The sequence below is a fragment of the Sprattus sprattus genome, assembly GCF_963457725.1.
Source record: "Sprattus sprattus genome assembly, chromosome: 9".
NCBI classification, from domain to species: domain Eukaryota; kingdom Metazoa; phylum Chordata; class Actinopteri; order Clupeiformes; family Clupeidae; genus Sprattus; species Sprattus sprattus.
Window position 1 is genome coordinate 31,119,075 of NC_137928.1, and position 24,563 is coordinate 31,143,637.

The 24,563-nt window shown below is 45.5% G+C and overlaps 1 protein-coding gene across 1 annotated transcript in view; it reads left to right on the forward strand.

Moving 5' to 3' along the window:
- Positions 1-1,096: 1,096 nt before the first annotated feature.
- nrip1a (nuclear receptor interacting protein 1a) overlaps positions 1,097-24,563 on the forward strand; it is a 40,123-nt gene continuing 16,656 nt past the window's right edge. The window contains exon 1 of the mRNA XM_080844829.1: positions 1,097-1,335. The gene's annotated coding sequence lies outside the window, so the exon portion shown is untranslated. The remainder of the gene's footprint in view (positions 1,336-24,563) is intronic.

Genomic DNA, 24,563 nt, shown 5'->3' on the forward strand with positions numbered 1-24,563 from the left:
GGTGTCATACCAATGTCCCTGTTGTTTATATTTGATGTGCTTTCAGGTGTGTCTATAATAATCAATAAAAGATAAACAACAACAAAACCAAGCAACATTTGGATCCACTGGTGTGAAATGCCATAAAGAGAGAGAGAGAGAGAGAAAGAGAGAGAGAGAGAGAGATGTTTTCTGATGAATTGTCCTACTTGTTATAAATTATATGCCAAAGGTTTAGGGGGCAAAGGTCATCAGCAGCACTGTTGACTGTATTCCAAAATATTATTATTATATTTTTTTTCTGAGCTAGATGTCACTGTCCTTGCTTCTGGTCAATGATTACAGTCAGTTAAGTGGTTTTGGCTTTTTGTGTCTTATACTTAAAGTACATGTTGTCCTTCTGCACACTTGATACCACCAAGAATGACTTTCGTTTAAGCATTCAACCCAGTGAGGTGTGACCATCTTGAGACAGTACTTTAATTTATCAAAATGATGGACGTGTGCAGTTCTTTCCTTGAACTATGCTGTCTGTTGCTGGTAGCCATGGTTATAAGACCCTTGGGTTTGGGCCATTTTGTGGCCCACGATCTGGTTGGAAAAAGGCAGCTGCAGAGGTGGAAGAGAACACAGCAAAGGCTATGGCAGACCCCCACACAAAATGGCCCAGCAGGGAAGGTGCCAGGCCACCATACGGGAAAGAAAAGAAGGAATAGAGATAGCAGAAGGTGTAAATATACCACCCCCACCCCATCAATAATAGTGAATATTGAAGTAATTCAAACCACGTTACATCTATATCACTTGTGCCATGTTTTTTTTAAGTCTAATTATTATATCTGAAAAATACAATATAACAAAGACAGCATGTGACGAAATGATAATGTGCCGTTCAAAAGTCTCATGCTTCAAAGAATAATTAAAAAATAATTCCTGCCAATATTACTTGTATTAAAACTTTTGCAAAAAGACGACGCCAAATGCACGCATATGGGTCTGGGCACCGAGCTAGTTGTGTCCCTGTGCCTTTAAGGGTGTTGTTCATGCAAGGGATAGGAGGAGTGTGTATGGCATTGCAGAGTGCCGGGGATACCTTGAACAAACAATTCACCCGGAGTCGACTGCAGGACCTGGTGTTGAACTGCTATCAGTGGCAGAAAGACCTTTCCCTGTGTACAAAATGTTGTGAAGGAATCGCACGACATTCGTCAGATGTACAGACCCACGTAGGCCTATTTGGCGAAACTGTCATCATTTGAAAAGATCGCCTTTTGAAGACACAACAGATAAATCCTGCGCGTTTCTAAAAATGCAGTACAATTTGCCAAAGACTCCTATCGGTCTCCATCTAAACAGGTACGTGACCAACTAGCCTACTCCACCGCCAGCCGTCGCATGACATGACGAGGACTGGGCAGTAGTATCGTTCGTGTGAACTAGCATGTAACATCAGTGTGCACTTAATAGCATACATTTTCAGTTTATCGAAGGGAAGAGCAGAATATGGTGCGATACAGTGAAACGTCTGCTTATGGAACGAGACTGGGATTGTGTCACCGATTGATGTGACGGTAACGTAGCATTAGTTTCCATTTTGTTTCATTTGCGAACGATGTAGCCAGCATCATTAAACGTTATGTCTGTGGATGCAGTCTGGGTAATGGATAGAGTTTCTTCACTTGCCACATTCGGTTAATTAAACACGGGTGGAATTTATTTGTTGAAAGCGATGTCAGATGGCCGTCACCCTCTATTCGTTATTTTCTCTCCCCCCCCCCCCCCCCCCCTCAGAAAGTGTTTTGATGTTGTGAACGAGTGAGAAATAATTCTATGTAATTATGACATTTGATAAAACAAACAGTGGCGTATTGTTATTATGATGATTATTATTATTAGAATTATATTATTATTATTGCGATTATTATTATTATTATTATTGTGGTTTTGTATTTGTTACCGTGTAATACCAATTAAACTTTTGCTTGCTTGAGAAGTTTGAGTTCCATATACTTTACATGAAGTCTGTTAACTGTTGAATATGGCCTAGAATTGGATCTGTTGTTGAGATGAAGTAGTTTCTTTTAAGCCCAAAATGCTGGTGAAGAGTAGTTTGTGATTTCCCTCTGCTGCCCATTCATCTGTCATGGTTCAGGCATGAGGCTAGCGGCCCCTATGGTCATTTACAGGTGCCTTTTTCATATGGTCACACATCAAAGAGTAATGAAGATATCTATGGTATTAGTGGCAAAGGTTAGTGGGTAGAAAAGGGTCAAAGCAACACTGCCCCAGCCTGTCAGCTCAAGTGTTCTTCGGTATTCCTCAGCTTCACCATGTTTTTGTAAGCAAAGGAAGGCTTCTGTGTGATGTGGAAGGCGGTTGATGCTTGTTTCCTTGTGATTGTCTTTTCTACTTGACACCCTTCTTTAGGTTCTTGAACTCTACATCTGTATGTGTAAAGGGCTATCAGACATTTCCATAGTGTTAGCTTATCTGCTTGTTTTAACATGAAGGCTCGATACTTTGCCATTGTAAAGCTGGCTTCTGTTGTGCTGGCCAGTTCTTCCTGTCAGCTGAGGAACAACATGGCACTGAAAGTGCTTGACTGGTTGTGGATAGAAACCTTTTTGGATCCATTCTGAGTGTGTCCTCCTCCTGGGAGTTTACTGAATACTTCTGTTATCTTCAACTAAGTTGTGAGTAACCTGTCAACAGTAGGTTGTGTTGAACCTGGGGTGTATTTCAAGAACGTGGTTTAGGCTTAAACTAGGGGAAGTGTTAAACCTCCTAACAGAGGGACCCTATGGCTTCCTTCTCCTAGCAAGACAAAGCCATAGAGCTCTTTATTTAGGAGGTTTACCACTTACTCTGAGTGAACTTAACCGGGTTTGTCACTAAACTGCGTACTTGCAATACCCCACTGGTCAACGCTAGGCTCTGAGTAACCTGAGGTCAGGTCGACTTCAACAGCGCTGTGGCCTCTTTCTCCAAGGACACTTGTTTATCTCCAGTCTACTGTTTGAGTCAGACAAGGCCAGATACTAAACAACAGGCCTGGGTTCATTACAGCAATAGGTATGTTAAAGCTTTGCTGTGAATGTTGTTGTTGCTTGGTGTTTATCTAAGAGACAGCCTTGCAGATGGACTAGAAAATGTCAACAGGGAACAATCCCCTAGATGGAGTTTGTTCTGGAAAGGGCAACAGTAGCTATAAGGTCACATTGTTCCCAAAGCACCTAGCACAAGGCTAATGCCCAAGTGTATGACAACTGCAGGAGACATTTATTAAGCTGTGTTCGTGATCCAAAACACCTAATACTGCATGCCACTAATAAGCTCTGGTGACTCATTGAGTACTGACAGACAACAGGCAGACGTAAGCTTTGGCACAGAGGGCAGGGCTGTTTTGCTCTTTGTGTAGGCCACTGCTTGGGCGGCTAAAGCCCTGGATACAGTCTTTTATTTGTTCAATGAAATTGTCTGTCCAGTTTATCACAAGTGGCAAGCCCCAGGCAGTAGACTTTAACCCCAGTACCAACTTACATCATGGGGAGGGGTAAAATGGCAGCGGGCGAGTGGCACTGTCAGACGCCGGGCAGGGCAAACATGGCATGCTGCTGTGGAAAAGGATGACAGATGAAAAGATTGGAAGTGGAGGATGGGAGTTTTAGGGGGAAAGGGTGGTGAGTGGGCGGGGAGTGTCTGTTCACAAGATAATTATAGGCTCATTTAATGTACAGCGGGTCACCAAACCTCCCAGCGTCCCTGGTTTAATCACTTGGGATTAAGTTTTAACTACATTATTCATACTTAGCCGAATGACAGAAAGAAAAGAAGGCAGAAATATAGAGCGACCGAAAACTAAAAGAAGGCAGAAATATAGAGCGACAGAAAGGAAGAAAGAAAGGGAGAAATACAGAAAGAGGGAAAAGGGAGGGAGAAAGAGTACCGTCACAAGCCCACACTGAGATGGAGGTTAGATAAATGAAGTGGAGGGCCCACGCCAACAGACGTCTTGTTGAGAGAGAGAGAGAGAGAGAGAGAGAGAGAGAGAGAGAGAGACGTTTACGGTACTGCTTGTGTGAGTGGGTGAGAGAGAGAAAATGAGAGAGGGAAGGAGAGAGACATTTACTTTGCTGCTTAAATTGGCTTGGTTTTTGGTTTGTGAATACAAAGAAGAAAGGAAGAAGGAAAAAAGACGAATGTAAGTAAAGGATCCGGTATGAAACTAATGGCGAAGGCAAAAGTGGAGGGCGAGGGGAAAAGAGCATCTTAAATCATACCTTTCTGTGGCAGCTCCTCTATCAGCAGTGCAGCACAGCGCAGAAATGATTTTTCCATCTGTAGAATAGAAATGTCACCCCGAGGCAGCTGAGGTGTATCAGTGACATTTTTATAGAGTGGGCCTATATTACGCCTGCGGATTTATGATGCGCATGCTCCTAACGTAAAGCGCATGAATAAATATATGCATTGAATTTGAAAGGTAAAGACAGACCACCCCCCCAAACTAAATATCAATACTCCCAAGCAGTCTGTGCTGTGAATGAATATATAATAATAATAATAATAATATAATAATAATACATACATAGGTTAAAAATAAATGGAATATCTAAATAATTGCACTTCACACATGGGTTGGTTTTATTTGCAGGGTTATGGGAGTGCGGTTTGGAAATGCTAGTTCATATAAGTAGACCGTGGCAGAGGTTCGCTGGCACATGCCATGTATCCCTTTCCGTGGGGGGTCCATGGCATCAGGTCACATGTATGTGTTCATCCAGTATTGCCTAATATGGACGTTTTTACATAGAGTAACACGTCTTGTGAAGCACATCCACTCACATCATTGCCAACACCCTCCCGGCCTGTCTTTATTCTCAGGTGTTTTTGCATGCCAGTGAGGAATGGTGTTCCGCTCATGACTCTTTGGAGGTGGCCTTGTGTGGTGGAGCTGAAACAGTAAGGTTCGGTTCTTTTGAATGCTCATGATTAGCCTTGGCTGAGCCTTTGTTTGTCCAGACCCCATGGATGTTTTTAGGCCATGCTAATGTAGGATAGGGAGAGGTTTGAGAGGCTCAAGAAAAAACAAAGCTCTGGAAGAGCTCAGCATAATTGAAGGCATAAGAGGACGTGGCAGAGTGATGGTTAAATTGGACTTAGGAGTGTTATTCAACTGTGTCTTAATTTAACAGCCAGGGGCGCAAAGCCCCAGTCGTGAGGGCGGTGGAAAGAGCCCAGTGTCAGTCATTCTCAGTCAATCTTAAGACCTGTGTCTTTTTTCACCTCTCTGAAGGTTACGAGACCTTGTCTCTGGCTCGCTGACGGATTGATGCATGTTCCTGTCGAGAGAGGGAGAGGGAAAAAAAGGATTCCAAGTCCAAGGCCGCCGCAGAGCAGAGCCGCTGTCCTATTAGTAGAGGGGGATTGTCCTTCACAACTTCTTAGCCGGCTGCCCTTTCTAGAGTCTTCCGAGCTCAGCCAAGGGCATTGTGTCTCAGTCAGTATCGGCGAGCTGAGGAGCCTCATGCTTACATAATCAACTGATTCTAATGCAAGCATCTGACACTGCACACGTGCACCCTCATTGGCTTTAGCAGGTATAGAAAAAGAATGAAAGAGGAAAGGATAAAAGGACGAGCGTATTGTGTTGGAGGAGAGATAGGCCTGAACTTGATTATGTCTTTTGCTTTTGAAAGCTTTTCTGAGAAATTAAATTTGACCAGCAATTAACTAAAAGGGGATTTTGAGAATTTATGAATGACAGGTGAAGATTGATATATAGTTCAAGGGGACATGTGTGCTATGGACGTGAAGGGAGGGGTGACAGAGTGGGTCTTGGGATTTACTGCGCAGTCGTTCTTTTCATCCAACATGCAGGAAGGTACAGGCTAGCCAGTTCCAGAAGTCAGGTCCTGCTGGATCACGCTGGTGTCATTTTGATCCATTGCAGGTGCTGACACCGTCCATGTGGCATGTAGTATGAGATTGGGGCCAATCCTCATGGTCCAAAATCTGCCTCATAAGGACAGCAGCTTTGGTGGCTGTTTTTTTACTGTCGATAGTGTTAGTTCTACAAGAACAAGAAGAAGGACTACAAGAAGCCAAACTTAACATGTCTTAAAGAATCCTCTGAGCTACTCTCCATGTATGCCTAAGCCTAAAAATGAACCTGTATATTTAAGCTACTCTACATGTAAGCCTAAGGCTAATAATGAAGCTGTATATTTCACTTCTGGGTCTCCGATACGTGCCGAGCCAATGGCATCTCCTTACCACACTTAGTTAGTGTTGGTAATGGGAGCCTGCATGCCGAGCCAGTTTGTTTATATTTATGCTTCCCAGGTAGCGAGCGAGGAGCTCCAGCCCAGACTAGCTAAGGGGAAACACAACACTTGACAGTATGCACCTCTAATTAGGCCAGAGCCCAGCCAAAGCCTGCTGGCCTGAGGGCAAATCCATTGCTATGCCTGGAGAGCTAGAGGAGGCTGCTGGACTGCATCTTACACACACTGCATCGAACACACACTGCATCGAACACACACACTGCATCGAACACACATACTGCATCTAACACACACTGCATCTAACACACATACTGCATCTAACACACACACTGCATCTAACACACACACTGCATCTAACACACACACTGCATCTAACACACACACTGCATCTAACACACACACTGCATCTAACACACACACTGCCTCTCACACACACCCACACACACACACTGCATCTCTCACACACTGCCTCTCACACACACACTGCATCTCACACACACACACACACACACTGCATCTCACACACCTCTCTCTCACACACACACACACACACTGCCTCTCACACACACTGCCTCTCACACACACTGCCTCTCACACACACTGCATCTTACACACACACACACACACACACTGCCTCTAACACACACACACTGCATCTCACACACACACACTGCATCTCACACACACACACTGCATCTCACACACACACACTGCCTCTCACACACACACACTGCCTCTCACACACACTGCATCTCTCACACACTGCCTCTCACACACACACACTGCCTCTCACACACACACACTGCCTCTCACACACACACACTGCCTCTCACACACAAACTGCCTCACACACACACACACACACACACACACACACACTGCCTCACACACACACACACACACACACACACACACACACACACACACACTGCCTCACACACACACACACACACACACACACACACACACACACACTGCCTCTCACACACACACACACACACACACACACACACACACTGCCTCACACACACACACACACACACACACACACACACTGCCTCACACACACACACACACACACACACACACACACTGCATATCTCTCACACACTGCCTCTCACACACCGTGGAAGGACAGACGGCTCATGGCTGGAGCATCTGTCATGTCTGATGGGCGAGTCCCTAGCCATGGACTGATCTAGGACCCAGTTGGATCTCTCTTGGAGGTCGGAGCATTAAAGGGATAGTTTGGGATTTTTGACATGAATCTGTATGGCATCCCCATCACCAGTGTCATGCAATCACACTGACTTACCCCTGGCAGTGTCCTGTGAGCAGAGTTCTCGGCTTTGGTCAAGCCGGAAGTAGTCCGGCAGGTTTGCTAGACCCAGCAAAATAAAACGTTTCTCTTCCCAAAACATTAGAGAGAGAAAATAGGGCCAAGTGATAACGAGGTGTGACTTTTTCCACTACCATGTTTTTGGGATGCAAATATATCACTCTTTTGAACACATAATGTTTTGGGAAGAGAAACTTTTTATTTTGCTGGGTCTAGCAAACCTGCCGGACTACTTTCGGCTTGACCAAAGCTGGACGAGAACTCTGCTCACAGGACGCTGCCAGGGGTAAGTCAGTGTGATTGCATGACACTGGTGATGGGGATGCCATACAGATTCATGTCAAAAATCCCGAACTATCCCTTTAAGGTGGACTGAGCTAGGACCCAGTTGGATCTCTCCTGGAGGTCAGAGCTTTAAGGTGGACTGAGCTAGGACCCAGTTGGATCTCTCTTGGAGGTCGGAGCATTAAGGTGGACTGAGCTAGGACCCAGTTGGATCTCTCCTGGAGGTCGGAGCATTAAGGTGGACTGAGCTAGGACCCAGTTGGATCTCTCCTGGAGCTCAGAGCTTTAAGGTGGACTGAGCTAGGACCCAGTTGGATCTCTCCTGGAGTTCGGAGCATTAAGGTGGACTGAGCTAGGACCCAGTTGGATCTCTCCTGGAGGTCGGAGCATTAAGGTGGACTGAGCTAGGACCCAGTTGGATCTCTCCTGGAGCTCAGAGCTTTAAGGTGGACTGAGCTAGGACCCAGTTGGATCTCTCCTGGAGGTCGGAGCATTAAGGTGGACTGAGCTAGGACCCAGTTGGATCTCTCCTGGAGCTCAGAGCTTTAAGGTGGAAGTGGTTTCAGTTGTGAACACGAATAAGCGGGTCTGCTTTTCAGGAGAGCTCATGGCGGGGATTCATCACATCTGAATCAGTAGTACGTATGCACATAGTGGAACGTGTGTGTGGGTGGGTGTGTGTGTGTGAGTGTGTGGGTGTGTGTGTGTGTATGTGTGTGTGTGTGTGTGTTCAGAGAGATGACTGGCAGTGAGTCACATTTCGAGTGCCTAACAGCCAGTCATCAAAGTTCAGAGATGGGAAGTGAAGACACAAACAAACAAACACACATGCACACACAAACACACATCCAAGCACACAGACACACAGACACACACACACACACACACACACACACACACACACACACATATACTCACACGCACATGCACACACACACACTCACAGAGATTGAGTGTATGTTTTGTCTTGCTGAATCACTGAACTCAAAAGGTGGTGGTGATCTGTTGCTGGGCAACAGAGGACAACCCCCATCCCCCACACCAGCATAGATGGATATGCAGTTTAGTCTTTCTGCCCAGGGGGGTTTAGTGTTTTTAAGTTCAGGTCATGGCACTCTATGTCCGTAGATTATCTGTTTGTCCTCCATGTTTGAATTGTTGAAGGAATTTGTAGAGGGCAGAGATGGGTTTCCTAGGGACAGCTGGATACACATTACACTTCTGTGTGTTTCACATGTCTCTTTGATATGCCAACACTTGCTGCTAAAGTGCTGCCCATTTCTGCTGCTGTTTGTTTTGGTTCGTAATATCACCACTATGGAAATCACAGGATATATATATATTAATATTAATTAATATATATTATATTCTATATTAAATTAATTGAGGAAAAGATTATGCATGTATGTCTGTTTATCAGACTGTATGTCTGTATATCTGTTTGTCTGTCTGTCTGTCTGTATGTGTTCTGATGAATGTGTGATGAATCTGATGATAACTGAGAGAGAACAGTCAAACATAGTAGCCATTGCTATGGCCATGGCTCCTCTCTGTGGGTGTGCACTGTGGCCGTGTCCCAGCAGGGCAAGCCATCTCCCCTTGACTTCATCACATAATTACAGCTGATGGGCTCATCCACTCTGAAGCGGCTCTTGGCTGTTGTATTTTTAGTGGGCAACTCCACTAATGGGTCCCTGAAACCTGATGCGACTCCCACTGCTGAGTGCAGAAAGGGTGTTCTTTTTACTGGGTGTCTCTCACAGTTCAAGGTTGTTATCCAATCTGAATGTCATGCCAAGGTCAGGCAGGATTTGATAAGCTGCTGTCTGGTCTGGAGACCTTTTGAAGGCCATTCATCTAGGTTTGTGCTGAACAATGGCAACAGTTGTTGCAGTAGCTAAATTTGCTCTGCATTATTATGTAATGCAAACAAACTGAATTCCACAATGTCTGAAAAGAGCCTCATAGTGTTGCTCCTCATTGTAGTCTGCTTGCATAACCTTTAGATGAAGCTATGTAAAGTGGGTAAAGTGTGAGCATTAGTGGGGCTGTTCCGTAACAGGGTTTGTCCTATCGCTTTGCAGTGTCTCAGTATATCCAGATCTCACCACTCTTCTCCTACTAGGTCTGAGAAAAGAAAATGGAGAACTTGCAGGCAGATAAAACTGTGGCTGTTGTGTTTCTGAAAAATGAGATGGAAATTGTGTGATTAGTACCACTGTATGAGCGACCTGCCAAAATGTCAACATCTAACTCACATGCCTTTTTCTTAATTCTGTAATGGAGACTTGTCAGGCGTTTGCCAGCGGCTAAATGGATTTGGGTCTCGGTGCCTGTGGAGCTGAGTCACTTACTCTGTCACAGAGGCAAACCTAAGCGGCCGCTCGCCCCCCTTCAGAGCTGAGACTGAGGCCCAGTGATCCGCAGAACTGAACCGGAAAAAATAGGAAAATGCAGCTGCCCCTCCAACATGATATGGGCCAACCTGAAGCAAACACACAGCCTCTTGTTCAACTTGTGCTACTGTGTCAGTGCCAGCAAGGTCCTCTACAAGAGGAGGGAGGCTGCTGATGCACTTTATAGTTCTTTTAAGAGGAAGGCATCCTCTTGAGTGTGTGAGCTGTTGTGAAGTGAAGAACACAAATGTATTGTTTTATCTGTTCTGTCCATTTCTGTGCTTATTGTTGTCAGTCTCTTAAACAGGCTAGCGTTAGATGCTTATCCATCCAGTCTTCCCTTTCTTACAGTAAAATAAAAATAAAACTCCCCTAATAGAACTACTGCCACCACTTCAGAGAACCTTCAGACACATTGCATACATGGATCAGTGTTCAGCTTCGTGCTGATCAACAGAAAGCTTTTATGTGCCATAGCTCTGTTTATGTAACACGCTTCAGCAGTTTTAGGTTGACACAGAAGCCAGTCAGCTCTGATTTAGCTGGCCTTTTTCCTTCCTAAGCTATCTGCATGCTCTTTTTTGTGGCTTGACCTTACTGATTACGACAAGATTAGGGTTGACCTGAAAACATTTGAATGCTGTAAATAAGGGCAATGATCTAATTGGCCAGCCATTGGTCTATTTGTGCTCTGCCGCTGTGCTGCTGGTTGTGTGGGAGGTAACAGAAGCGAGGAGAGGAGAGGTGAGGAGAGCCAGCCAGCCATCCTGTCCATACTTGTCCTGAAGACACACGGCAGGACCAGGTTCAGCCATTAAAGATATTTTCTGACGGCCATGATCAGTGTTGCCCTGGGGTGTAAACACACACAGATACCCCCACATGCAGACAGACACGCGCGCACACACACCTATATCTGTCAAAGGGAATTTACCTGGTCATGAGTGATAAGTTCATGGAAAAAGCAGCTATTGTGCAACCGTCCATTGTTCTCTCCCTCCAATTACTCCAATCATTCTGAATGAAAGAGAAAACCAGCGTCTCTACAGTAACATTTGGACAGATAAGGGGATATTTCTGTTATCCACCCCCCTATGCTTCTGTCTTCCCCCCTACAGAATTCGGTCACAGTTCCTCCGTGACTTCGACACAGAGCAGGAAATAAAAGTTGCTGGCTCCTCTCTTGCTGTAGTGTGCGTGGCTTTTAAAATTCCCATCCACTTTCAGCCCTGTGCCTCGACTGCCCACCCCACCCCCATCCCCCCGTTCCCCCCTCCCAACCCTCTACCCCCGGTAACCTTCAGGGAGCACTGACTTCATCCTGGAACAATGTCAGATCCATGTAGATGAATAGAATTAAACAAGTGCTTATCATCCAGTTGGGGAAAGTTTAGCGACAGGTCAACCTTGTTTGCCCCAGCGCTGAAGGTCAACTAGAGGGCAGGGCCACAGCTAGCAGGCTAGGCAGTGTGCAGGGAGATGGAGAGAGGAGAGCAGAGAGTAGAGCAAAGTGTGGCTCGGAGCCCAAACGCAGGTGAGCATTTTTCCAGTTCACAAAAAGTGTGTTTTCACACAGAGGGGTTACAGCCATAAAGTTAGTGGGTCTGGCGATACATTTCACCCCTGCTGCCTCTTTGCAGCCACCGCTTTAATATCCCTCTTCGTGATGAAGTGTGTGCCTGTCTGCTGTATGCAATGCCTTTTCCCCTCACACAACATGAGAAAGATACCAAGGCAGCCCAGCAGGGCAAGAAAATGGGAATGGATATTGGAGTATTTCTTTGTCTATAGCAGTACAAAACAAAATATCAGACGGGAGGAATTTTTACTAACACAGTCGACAGCAGTAGCAGTAGCAGCAGCTGTTTACAGTTGGCCATACATACCATGGAAGCAGGAAGTGGCATCAAACACCTGCAGACGGAAGCTGCCTCTGCTGTCAACACTGGCGATGTGGCCCAGACACATGCAGTCAACTCAGCTGCTGTTGGATGAGCGTAGCAAGAGCAGGGTCAGGGTTCAAGGAAAGGAAGCTGCTTTGGACAAAAGCATGTGATAAACGACTAGATGGAAAACTAGTTTGTCTCATGTTTTGAAAGGAGTCAGTACACAAACAAAAAGCTCTTTCATCAAATGACGGTACTCGAGTGTTGATAACAGAAAGAGTTGTCTTCATTGCCAGTGGCAATATTCGTTTTTTTATTTTCAAAGGCCAAGCTTATGTCAATATAATATCATTTTCACACGCAATGCGCATGCAGCATCAGTGAATGCGTTAAATAGCCTGACCAATGCATTGCCTGCGGCTGTGAATTGCATTTATTTAAGATGACTGTGTCTCACATACATGCTCTCTGATAAGGGTTTCATGCGTATCTGACCATACGAGCATTTGATCTCACTGCCCTAGGGGTCAATGATGGTGTGTCTTTGTGGAACGTGCTTAGTGAAAGTCTGAAACTTTTCTTTGTGGGCAGTGTGTGTGTTGAACCTATTTTTTTGTCCACGGAAGCTATCTATATCTGAATGAGAGGCCACGGCTAGTGAGCATGTTTTTGACAGAGATTGCTTGTTGTGCCTGTAGCCTGGCCCATATTTGAAAAAAGGTTAACCAAAGTTAATTCACCCATGAGTTTGAATGCTTTGAGCAAAGAGAGGTACTTGTATTTAACAGCAGTCACATTTATAGAGGTTTTTTTTTATAGATCTGGCAATCTGGTATGTGTTTATATTTAGTCACAATCCAGATTTTATCCAGAGAAATTCACATTGAAGCCATAGTGTTATCAGGACTTACTGATACCTACTTACTGGGATCTGACCTCAGTCTTTGTAAACGCATTTAACACTGAATCAATAATGGTTCATAAATACTTGCGTTAAGACCAGAGCAGTTTTTCATGTATTCCCCTTAAAGAGTTAGTTTCATTGTCCAAAGAAAGTACATTCAATTCAATTCAAGTTTATTTAGTTTTCCTTTTGTTCTAGGTTCCATGGTGTTAATGCCCAAGAGTGTTAGAGAAGAGCTAGTGTCTGAGGGGGATTTTGGTGGAATGGCATCAGTCTCCCCTGCCTGTCCCTGAGGACTGTTTTTCTGCAGTGCTATTGCCTTGACCTTGTGCAGTCTCTGTGTGCTCTCACTGCTCTGAAGGTTCTGCACTTGCCCCTGGTCCTTATCAAGGTCCCTGGCAGGTGTCCGTGGCATTGCCTTATGCAAATAGCTCCCCCTAACTGGCATGACTTGGCACCAGGAGAGCGTCACCTATTTTAATTCCTCTAAGCTAAATTAAGAGTGATGGGCATGGCAGAGGGTGATCTGGTTTTTCTAAGATGTGCCTGTGACGCAAACCTTGAAAATTGGGCCGACCCCAAGAAGAACAGAGAACACGCTGGCTGTTTACTCAGCAGGGTACACCACTCAAATGTGTTTGTCAGACGATTTGAACATTCCCAGAGTTCAAAGCTATAGCGACCACAACTCTTTCTGTGGCTGTGGCCACTGAATTGTGTAAAAATGAAGAAACCCTTATAGTTCAAGACAAATTGTTTTTGGTAGTGATTGGCATTAAAACATTGGACGAAACTAGCCAAAGGCGTAGAGCATGGGTCACATTTGAGTGTGTATGTACGAAGGGGCTAGTCGGAAAATTCAGTCCAAGTCTCCTTCCTCTTGATGGCCCTCTCGGGGCGGAACCTGAGATGGTTCTGCGGAGAGAAGAGCACACCCAAGTACAGGACAAGAACAGCTGGGTACAAGCGTGGCAGCCCTTCGGCAGGAGATAAGGTTACATCCATGAAGGGTAGGGCCCCACGTTTCCTCGGAACGGGGCCCGGGCCTCTGGGAAGCTGTCATCATTCACATCATGAAAAAAAACCTTGTTTATTCCAAGGCAGTTAGATCCTCTCCATGTCTCCACCCTCCCTGTAAACCTGTCCCAACCCGCGTATGTTGATTTGCAGAATGTGTTTATTTTTTTGGCTCATTGTATAAAAGAAAGTCAACTCTCTGAGAAGTGTCTCTGCTCTGCTCTGCCCTCTTCTCCTCATGTCCATGGGTGGGACCCAAGGTGTTCACTCAGTGTGGGACTTTTCTCTCTCGGCGACCGGAACATTTTTGCCACAGAGCTGTCCACCCCACATTTCATTTGTTAAGTTGCATAACCTCTAAATTACCAACCTGTAATGGGAATCTCTCTCTCTCTCTCTCTCTCTCTCTGAAATGCTGCCAAATATAGCAGGTAAAATTAAATTCCAGATATATAATTTTACTCTCAATTGCAAGCAAGCAAATGGCAGCTTAATGACCACGTAGTCGACCTGACCTTTAGAGAACTGTTCCGTTTCACCTTAAGCATCCACCCCTCATCAGGACTGTTTTCCTCTCACCCACCATCCTGCAAGATAAGAGAACCAGCTGGGAAAGAAAAGGAAAGACCTTTGGAGATCTCTATCTATCTGGGCGCTGGGAAAGGCTTTCTTTTCCCTAGTTCCCTTTTTTGTCTTGCAGATGCAGTTGAAGGACGCCTGCAGGCTCCTCGACCCTCACTGAGCCTGAGCAGCGCCTCAAGGTCGCGTACACTCACCCCATGACATTCTGCACCAACTCCAAAGGGAGTATGTGTGTGTATAATGGGGCGAGGGGGAGGGGGGAGAGGACAGTGGAAGTAGGGTTAGCAGTTAAAGTTCTTTCTCCCTCTGAGAGTTGGGTAAACAGCCTCTCTGTTGCTCTTTGTGATCCTCTCCTGCTGGAGAACTTCTGTTGCATGACAGGGGCTTAGCTGCTACCTCTCCAGTCGTCAGGGGGCGGGACAGGACGGAACAGGACACACTGGGCCTACACCGGCCGTCACTCCACAGGACATGCTGTAGGGGCAGATGACATGGTCATCAGTCAGTTAGGGCACACGGAGATGGTGGAGAACACTGAGAGATCTTTGAAAACAGCTTTGTGGTTGACACACGCACTGAGAAGGAGAGGGCGACGGCCATGAAGAGTATGAGAGAGAAAGAGAGAGAGAGAGAGAGAGAGAGAGAGAGAAAGAAATAGAGAGAGAGAGATGCACAGCAGCAGGAGCAAACTCTCTTAAAGGGCCAGGCACTCTCTGAAGTCCACAGCAGGCCCTCCGCTCGGTGGCTCGTGCTGTTTTCATCCCCCCATTAACTTTTTAATCCGGCTTCATTTCTGCTAATTAGCGACAGGCAAGAGTAAGCCCTGCCACTGGTGATAGGCCGGCGCGGTGCGGCGCCCCTCCTGCCCATCCTACTGTGGCAGGCAGCTCAACTGCTACCTTCCCCCCGAGTTGCCATCATTACTTTTGTCTTTTTCAAGTCCTTCAAAAGTGCTTATTATCTGGTTGACGCAAAGGGAAAGAGTGGCGTCAGCTCTTCCGAGACCACAGCACAGACCAGCCCAACCTGAGCTGGAAGAACGAGAGAAGAGACAGCCAGTAGTGAATGTGATGAGAGAGAAGAAACTGACACACCAACCACTAGCGTGAGCCTCAACTAGCCTAGAAGGTCCTGACCAGCAGGATAAAGCGAGGGTAGACAGGAGTACAAACAGCCACAAAACAGATAATAATAGACAATGCACCTTAAACATTGGAAGCTTGATTAGTACACAATAGGGAATTGTTGTGATAACCCCAAGGTCATTGGTGGGGTTCCAAAGGAACACTGATAACGATGTTATGTCTAGCTGAGTTGGGCTTCTAAATGACTAAACGTGTGGTGGTGTTGTCTCCCTGAAGGTGCGCTCCAGTGCCCATTCTTACTGCAGAGGACTACAGCGAAGTCGAGCAGAGATGCAGATGTAGCAGGGAGGGCCTCTTCCTGCTCACTCGCTCGCCGGATGATAAATAGGGCATACTCAGCCCTCAGAGGTTGGCATGGTGGAGTGGAAGAACATAATTGCAAATTAAGGGGGGCTTGTGAGATCCAGTTGGGACACGGCCCTTGTCAGAAGAGGGGAAAACACAGACAGCAATATTATTTTAATATAATTTGTAAACAATAACTCATGGCTCGTGGGGAAATAAAAGTTCTTGGTCTCTTTTTGAGAATACAGTCAAATTCAAGACAGCCATGGCTTGCTAATATTGTATTGGTGTTTTATCATAGCTTAAGGCAACACAGAGTTTCCCATGACATCCCTAACTGTGTTCCACGCCTGTCAGATCCTCAGGCTAGAGCACAGTCATTGGAATAGTACACATGGGAACCATCTAGAAACTCAACGCCTGCCTGACTCTCTCCTATCTGGAAACAAGCATTGTCTTAGTACACGCCACGTTGATAAAGAGGCAATTCTGTGATTCGCCTGGAAAACGAGCCATTTGAGAGAGAATGGGCTTTTTAACTGAGCCGGTGGTTTTGGTGCTCCACATGCATCATTCATGAAGCCCCACTCAGCATTTGAGAAGCGAAAACGGGCCGTAGAGAGAAGACGAACACGCAAACCCAACTCCCCTCCTCCACACGTTGTCAACACATCTATTTAAAGTTCTCAGCTCAACTTTCCACTCTCAGAAGTTCTTTTGAAACAAAGGTCACCTCAGGTCCCGCCTACTGTGACATTGATTGACCTCCCTCAAAATCTCATGTGTAAAATATTCAGCATATCCTTTTGTCTGGAGAGCAGACTGTCATTACATTCACGAGGTCATCAGTGTGATGAGGGGGGTTTGATGGAGCTGTTCCTGACAAAGACAGTCCTAATTGGGGTGATATTAGACTGCCTCCACTGGAGTATTCCTAGTTAATTTTTAGTAAGCATGTGTACACTAGATTTGAGTTACTGTATATTGTTTACTGCCAGTAAACTTCCATCCCAGTACACGTCAAGTGAAATGAGTCTCTTGGACAGTAATGCTCAAACTTCACATCCAGGGGTCTCAGTGTAACACTGCATTTTGCTGATGAGCTCACTTTGTAGTGAGTCTCCAAGATGTACACCATCAGCATTTAAGCAGCAGCATATCCAGCTGTTCACGCACGTAAAGCGCAGAGCCCCTCGTTCTGTCAGAGTGCTGTTGTATCCTGGTCTCCTCATTCTTGTGGCCCAGATGACTGTTAGGGAGACTTCACTTTCTTATGAACTCACCGACACCCACCTCTCCCTCCCCCTCCATCCGCCCCATCCAGAGAAAAGGCAGGGGACCCAGGCACACTCCTCCTTTAATGTGCTGGCTTTTCTTCAATCATTTAATTAAGAAGAAGAGAGATTATTCAGCCTGGAGTCAGCTTCTCCTCCCTTCCAGCACCCTCATCTATCTGTGATTAAACTTGGAACCTTCTGGGAGAGAGAGAGAGAGACTCAGGGAATGTGCAAGAGGGAAGGAGAGAAATGGAGAGAATGGTATTGTGACATTAGTGCAGAGGTTGAGAGAGGAGATGCAGGAGGAGTACAGGGGCTCTCCAGTTGTCTCACTCTTTCTCACACTGTAACTGTCCTGAGTGCTGCGTAAGCTTTGTGGGTGTGAAGTTCCACAACTGGAGCAGTCTGATACTGTGTGTGTGTGTGTGTGTGTGTGTGTGTGTGTGTGTGTGTGTTTTGGTAGGGGTTGTTGGAGATGGGTAGTTTCTGACACACCGTTGATTGTACCCTTTCATAACTGTGTAGCTTTTTAGCAAGATGAAATATAGTCCCGCATGCACACCAGTGCACATACAACAGATTGAGATGAGAAATCTGCCATCAGCCAGCGAGAAGAATTATCTTTGAGCTGACGCTAAAAATAGCTCCAGTCAAAGCCAAGTTTTTTATTTTTTTAAGTCAAGACAGCTCTTCTCAAGGCTTTTTTATGGTACTCCGTACGACACGTTTTTGGGCACATAGGAACGCCTTCAGGTAGCTGGAACGCCTTCTCAGGTAGCTGAAACGCCCTCTCCGTGCTCTCCAGAGCCGTCGGACAGCTCTCTTTGTCCCCGCAAAAATTTCTGTCGGTCCGCTCATGGCGACGGATACTCCTTGGCCGTGATTGGCCCACTACGACATCATTTCCATACGACATCAACTCCGGAAACTAACATTTCTGGACCTAGCGTTTCCTGTTTCATTACCTTTATATCCATATATATATATATATGAACAACAGCCACTGTCAAAGGTGCAGATCCTTTCCTTGAAAACTATTCCCTGTATATCACAATACATGAGCCGGCCAAAGTAGCATTGCAACGGGAAAATCTCCTGAATCTCTTCTCATTTGTGCCCCACCTGTCACGTCTCTGCGACCCACAAGCTGGGCTTCCACCACACTTCGAGACACGCTGCCGTTGGGGGAAATAAATACTATAGTTAATGTTTACTTGTATGAACTTTTAACTATTTCATGAAAGGTGTGGACTTGTACAACACTGTCAGTCGTTCAGATGTTGTGCCTATATCGTATCGTCTCGTCACATGATCAAATAGAGATGACAAAAATTACCCAGAAATCATTGCAAATCTGAATATGACAAAAATACCAAGGAAAATAAGAACGTATTCATTTAATTTAATCGTTTTTTAACAGTTTCTATAGTGTAAGATAAGCATATCATTTTGTTGTAGATTGCAACTATTTCTCCCACAAAAAATACCTACCATGAAAGAGATAAGTTTGCCCTTTCAGGTGTATATCTAACATTAGACAACACAAGAAATGTGTATGTCTGCTGACACATGTTGCATTTCAGTAGCGACAGCTGGTGAGAGGGAAGTAAGTAAAAGTTGTGGAGGAGAGGGAAAGCCAACTAACGATTTCCATCGCACGAAAATGGCATGGGGTAGCTTGTCTTTCGGCACTTAAACCGTTACTCCCCCTACTGTTCTGGAAGAGAATTGTTTTCAGCACCCACAGCCGTTGGAGTACTATAAAGGGACACAAATGCTAACTAGTACGTACTATCCGGCCGCCCGCCCACTGCCCGACTATCCGACACGACCGTTTTGAGTACTCTATAAGGGCCTTCAGCGATCATGACTGCATAGTAGTGTGAGAGGGGGGGTAAACGCCCTGGCATCGTGCCTCAGAGACCCCACTGAGGCGGTCCCTAGAGGGGCCAGACTGGTCCCAGGGTGGGGTTGAGGAAGGAGGGAGACTCCTCCCTCTCTGAAGGGAAATGGTTAACATGACGCTGTAATTGGCACCCACAGCTGCGTGTCCTGTGACAGATTGGTGGTGGGGTGCTGGGGGTGATTTTTGTTTTTGTTTTGTTTCTTTCCCTCTCTTTTTTTCAGTTAGAGCCTCTGCTTTGCTTTGTGTGGCAGCTGCCTAATTGGGCATTCTCTACTTGTAGCGAGGCTGGCTTCTCTGGCCGCGGTTGCTGACGAATGGCAGAGGATTACAGATGAGGACACTGTGACCCGTTCGACCTTCCCACAGTAGGAGCGGTGGGGGGAGGGGGGGGGGGGTGGGGGGGGTCCACGGACGCACCCAGACGAGCGCTGCAGGTCACTGGAGGATGAGGTCGTGAGAAGGTGGAGGATCTGCCAGGTGGCCAATGACAAGAGTGTCACATGACAGCTTTGCCCCCCCCCCACCCCATGTCACTAAGTCAAGGGCATTGCTGTTGGCACTGCCAGCCTCCTGCCTGCTCTGCTCTCTCTGCCCCCACCTTTGTGAAACAGTGTTTAGCTGCTTTGAGTCTCCCCCTTGCTCCCCAATGCGACTTAGACTCGGGCGCAGGCACTTTTTATGAGGCCTTTGATTTTCTTCATTTTCTCTTTTTTTTTTTTCTCCGGTTGCTCATTTGCATCTAGTCTCTTCTCCCCGTGCCACTCCTCCATGGCCTCACTTCATTTATTCTCCCTCTCTTTTTTCTCCCTTCCCCCTGTTGTTCTCCATGTGCTCTCCTGCAGTGGGGGAGCCGGCCACGGGGAGGTTGAGTCCTCTCGTTTAGAACTGATAATCATGCTCGTTATGTACATGATGGAATTCCTCTGGTTCTGCAAAGGCAAGCAATCCTGGCATTCATCTCCCCTTCTCCCGCCCCTGCCCTCCCACCCCTCCCGCCCCCACAATCTTCTTGAGCAGGGCATGATGGATAATACGCTATATTAACTCTCCCCCCACACAGCCTGACAGCCTCTCCCTTTCGGTCCCAGCCACCCAAAATGCCTTCCTCGTGTGCACTTTCCATTTTCACTTAGAGGAGAGGGTAATTAAACTGCTGAATCACCAGAATATGACTGACAAACTGACAAACAGATAAATGAATTTGGCATTCAATCAACATCATTTAGATGGAATTAGATTAGATCCAAACAGAGAGAAACTAATTATTTAGCAAGGTTGTGGACTGCTGTTTGTTTGCATTTGCCGTGCAAACCCTGAAAGAATGGTGAATAAGAAGGAAGAGAGATAAGAGCTCAACATAATGAAAAGAAAAATGTGTTGCTTGAAATAAATGACCTTAATGTTTAATCTCAATTTCTTTGCTCTTTTTGACATACATTGATCTGTTTAATAGAAACATTAATTGTGTACAAACGTTAGTTAGTCAATGGGCAGCCTTTATAATCTGTAGTCAATAAATCTTTAAACATGTAGAGAGACGCATATGGTTTGGATAACTCTGATGGCCACAAGGCCTCGCTTGTATGGATCCCCATTGTATTTGTTCAGCTGCAGTGGTTTAAAAAAAGCTTTGGTGTCCGAATAATTAGTAGCATATGCTGTGATTTGTCAGGGAATGTCCTTATCTTCTCTGGCAAATTCAAAAAGACTTGAAATGCCATTCTCTGTGAGAGCTCAGAGCTCTGGGGCATGCTGAAGCAATCAAGGTCTTGCCCATTGAAGCATTTCGGTCTGGCTTAGCTTTTTTCCTTGGCTTTTGTCACGGTGGTGTATGTGAGTGTGTGAGAGAGTGGTGTGTGTGAGAGAGTGGTGTGTGTGCCTGGGAGGGTGGGGGGTCTGGATGTGAGTGTGTGTGTGTGTGTCAAGAAGGTTCACGGCCATGTCCACCCGTTTGGGGTTAAAACCCACCTCTGTGGAGATGGTGCAGCTTCTGCAGCCACTCAGGGAGGGAGGGAGGGAGGGAGAGAGAGAGAGAAAGAGAGAGAGAGAAATGTGTGACTCTAGAATGCTGATTGTCAGATGGCAGCAGTTAAAATGAGCTCCTAGAAAAACACCATTTTTTGCCAGAAAATGGTTGTTTCAACTACTCAAAATACAGCAAAATAATTGGAAAGTCAAAGGGGACCACCTGAAAAACACCTGAAAAACACTGGGAAGGTAGGAACCCTAAGAAACTTCAAAACCAATCAAAGAAAAGACTACCAAGCAAAATTAATAGCTGGCAGTATTAGCCTAACTGTCACTTCATGACATCATAATGGATACTGTAATGGATGTAAACCAGACAAGAGCAGAAGCATCATTCAAAAATGAAGATGAGTTGCTAATAACCTTTCCTGCTAATATAAAATCAGCTAAAGATAAGAAAAACATGAAAGAAGACATTATGAAAACATATCCAGAGGTCCTTATCTCGGACTACAAGGGACCTGATGACAACAAAGTCCTGTGTAACCTCCTTTTCTTCACACAATATCCCACGGCATGGCACACCACCCTCTGTGCTGCTTGGAAATGTGTGAGGAAGGGAGGAATAAGTAAAGGAAGACAAATTACACTCCAGGGGGCTTTGGACTTTAAACTTACAGTTAACCTGTATCACAACGGGACTGTTATGGTACAAGGATCCGAAGTGAGTCTCACACAATTTCAGAGAAAGTTCAAAGAGATCAAAAGCAATACTCTAAAACACAAAAAAGATCCAGAAATAGAGACCACAGGGAATTCTTCAGGAGCTGAAACAAGCTCAAACAGTCAAGATAGACAACAAGATCCCACCACAGTCATATCCAATGATATAGGCCCAAAGACCGTTTCCCCTGGCACTAAAGGACTGAGAGACACCTTGGTTGAACTTGAACAGGACTACATAACCTTCAAAGAAGAAACCAACAATAACTTGCTGCAACTCCAGAGCCAAATGAGCCACCTAAGCATGGATGCGGTTGAACAACTTTGCCGGGCAGTCAAGCAGCTGGAACAGGCCAACCTGGAGTTAAGGCAGGAGGTGAGGACTCTGAAAGAGGATCTGTTGAGGATAGAGCGGCACAGACCGGGTGCTAGAGGACATCCCCTGGAATACAGGAGCAGAGAATTGTCAGACAAAAATAACATCCCATCTGATGGCAACACCGACTCTGCGCACGTGCCTGTACCCTCCAGCTCTACCACCTAAAGCCAACCAGCAGGAGGCCTACCCAGAGCCACGGAAGAAGGAGGAGCTGTCGAGGAGAGAATGGCACAGCCAGGGTCCCCGGGGACATCCCTTGGACAGCAGGAGCAGAGAGCTGTCGGACAAATCAACCATCCTGTCCGGCGGAATCACCGACTCTGCACACGTGCCTGTACCTCCAGCTGTATTACCTCAAGCCAGCCACCGCGAGAGGAACCAGGAGCAGCAGAAGGAGGAGGAGCTGTTGACGAAAGAGCGGCATAGACAGGGTTCTAGGAGATATCCCTTGAACTGCCAGGGCAGAAAGCTAACAAACTCTGTCGATGCACCTGTACCTCCAGCGTCACCTCAAGACCTGCAACCTCCCCATCATCATCAAAGCAGCAGCCATTTCTGCCCAACCTCCTCTCCAACGAACAACATCTTCATTCTGTGTGACTCAAACGGGAACCACTTGGACCAAAAGCGGCTTTTCCCAAGGAGCCACGCCAAAAAACTTTGGTGCCCAACCATACAAGCAGCACAGGATGTACTGCAGAAAGGCATCAAAAGCCCATCCCATATAATCATCCACACAGGGACAAACGACTTCACTGCCACAAAAACTGATGTGGCAGAAGCATTATTTGGTTTAGTTAAATCTGCCACAGAAAAGTACCCAGACACCAAGGTAATTATGTCATCTTTACTCCCTAGACGTGACACAGCAAAAAAGTGTCATTGACAAAATTAATACAAAACTCATGTCCCTCTGTGCTGGAATACATAATGTTAAAATTGTCCATCATAATAACATTACTGTTAACCATCTGTATGACAATGTGCAGTATCCACATAGAAGGAATGAAGCGGTTCGCCAAAAACCTTAAAGACTCTGCATTGAACAGAGAAAGTCGTTCAAGCCTAAACTTAGTGAATAGTCCCTTAATCCAAGATGGACAGAGCTCAGTTCAGGCAAATACTATTGCCGCTGCTGTACCTAATAGAGATACAGATCTGTCTGAGATAAGGTCAATGCTCCAAATTATATGTTCTAGTCTCTTAAACTAGCCATGAATTATCATTATTATTTAATTTGTATGTATCTATTTTTTATTTATTTTTATTTTTTTTTATCTATTTTCATTTTTTATTTTATTTTTGGGGAGGGGGGGGGGGGGGGGTTATTAGTTCTAGGAGTAGAGAAACTCCATTAACTCTGGCAAAAAAATCTCGTTGTAAAGACATCTTTGAAAATTACCTGCTACAATGTTCAGGGAATACATTCCTCCTTATTCGGAGATAAGACTCGCAACGTTGATTTTGTAAATATTGTAAATAATTGTGACATATTGATTGCACTCGAAACATGGAATAAAGATGGACAGGAACACTATTCCATACCAAATTATAGTGAGATATATATATACCCGCTATTAAACACACCAATATTAAATGTGGCAGGAGCTCAGGAGGAATTATAGTTTGTTTCAGAGAATCTTTTAAAAAGTATATTCACATTGTGACGAAGGGACCATCACATTTATGGATCAAACTCTCAAAAGAGCTCACTTTCTCCGATCATGACACATTTATGTGCCTTGTACATTCCTCCCTATGAATCACCATACTACTCCGAAACCTCATTTGAAAACTGAAAATCAGAAATTATTGCATTTCAATCAATTGGTAAAATCCTCCTAATGGGAGACCTAAACGCACGAACTGGTAACAAATTAGATTTTACTGACCCAGCTGGCCTTAAATATATTGATACCCTCCAACAAAACACCATTGTGAGTACACATAGACTGACCTTTGATAACATACTAAATAAACATGGCAAGGAACTTTTAATAATTTGCAAAGACCTTGGCCTTTACATTGTCAACGGCAGATCAAGGGGTGACTCTCTGGGCAAATTCACCTACTGTTCATCCCTGGGAAGCAGTGTGGTGGACTACGCAATATCTGATTTAGACCCAAGCCAAATTAACAACTTCATGGTGATGCCACAGCTGCCTTTGTCTGACCATAGCCACATTACTATCAGTCTTTAAAAAA